This window comes from Poecilia latipinna, unplaced genomic scaffold (genome assembly GCF_001443285.1).
Source record: "Poecilia latipinna isolate Pla-1442-1.1 unplaced genomic scaffold, P_latipinna-1.0 Scaffold1089, whole genome shotgun sequence".
NCBI classification, from domain to species: domain Eukaryota; kingdom Metazoa; phylum Chordata; class Actinopteri; order Cyprinodontiformes; family Poeciliidae; genus Poecilia; species Poecilia latipinna.
The window spans coordinates 26172-27184 of record NW_015113705.1 but is presented as its reverse complement, the minus strand read 5'-3'; the positions used below and the strand labels follow the sequence as shown (position 1 = coordinate 27184).

At 42.0% G+C, this 1013-nt stretch overlaps 1 long non-coding RNA gene across 1 annotated transcript in view; it reads left to right on the top strand.

Moving 5' to 3' along the window:
* Window positions 1-688: 688 nt before the first annotated feature.
* LOC106959510 (uncharacterized) overlaps window positions 689-1013 on the top strand; it is a 14032-nt gene continuing 13707 nt past the window's right edge. The window contains exon 1 of the long non-coding RNA XR_001427370.1: window positions 689-945. This is a non-coding gene — a long non-coding RNA (uncharacterized LOC106959510). The remainder of the gene's footprint in view (window positions 946-1013) is intronic.

Sequence of the window (1013 nt, the reverse complement as noted above, 5' to 3'; positions counted from 1 at the left end):
AAGATAACGAGTTAATATCAAGAAAGCAAACTTTGCACCAGTCATCTCGTTTTCTTGAGCTAACCTCAAGAAAACCATCTGAAAACAGAAAACATCCATGTAGTAAAACAAAAACCTAACAGTCAGAAGTTTGATGTATCAAACTTAAGTAAAAGTATTGGTATCAGTATTGGTGATAGTGACTCAGTATCAGATTGAGAAAATATCCAATATTACACCTCCAATGTGTTTAAAGGAAGAATCCTCTGAGTAAAGACACATAAGATGCATTCAAGTATAAACACACTTGAAATGAAACAAGTTTGTCCATGAGAGTCATTCCGTTAAACTATTTCAAGTCATTTCAGCTGTGTTGAACTATCACTTCCCACTTCCCTGTTGTGATCAGCAGGGGTTGCAGCATGTTAACAATTTAATGCAAATGTTTCATCCCAACAGTATCGCCATTGTGGCTGAAAAAGAGGATGGAAAGGAGCAGGAGAGTGATAAAAATGCAACCTCTAAAATGTGTATCAGTACATAGAGCAGAAGCCTCCCCCCCCAGGCTGCATTCATAAATACGTTATGAGCAGGGCTGGCCACTCCGGCGGTGATGGATATTCAGGGCGAAGGGAGGGCCGTGTGAGCGCAGCATGTAAAGGATCACTGGGCCGGAGTCAGTAACACACCATTAACTGACTCCTCGGGATGCAAACACTCTGGGAGGAGAAGGAAACCTGGCTGCTCCGGAAATCAATATGTTGAGCGCTTCAGCGTATCAAGTAGAGGAAGTGTTTGCCAGAACAGGATCGCTTTAAAACTCGTGGAGCAACAGGGAAGGTGTTGTACGTAGCTGTGGTAGATGGGCTTTACTGTGCCAGATGACACAACATGCAAAGATAACTGCACTGCAAGTGATGAATACCTTTTGCTCACGGTGTGCACCGCCATTAATCCTCTGCACAGGTAATTGGAATTTCATAGCTACAATTTATTTTCAAATAGTTTAACAAACCAAAACCAGACCAAACTAA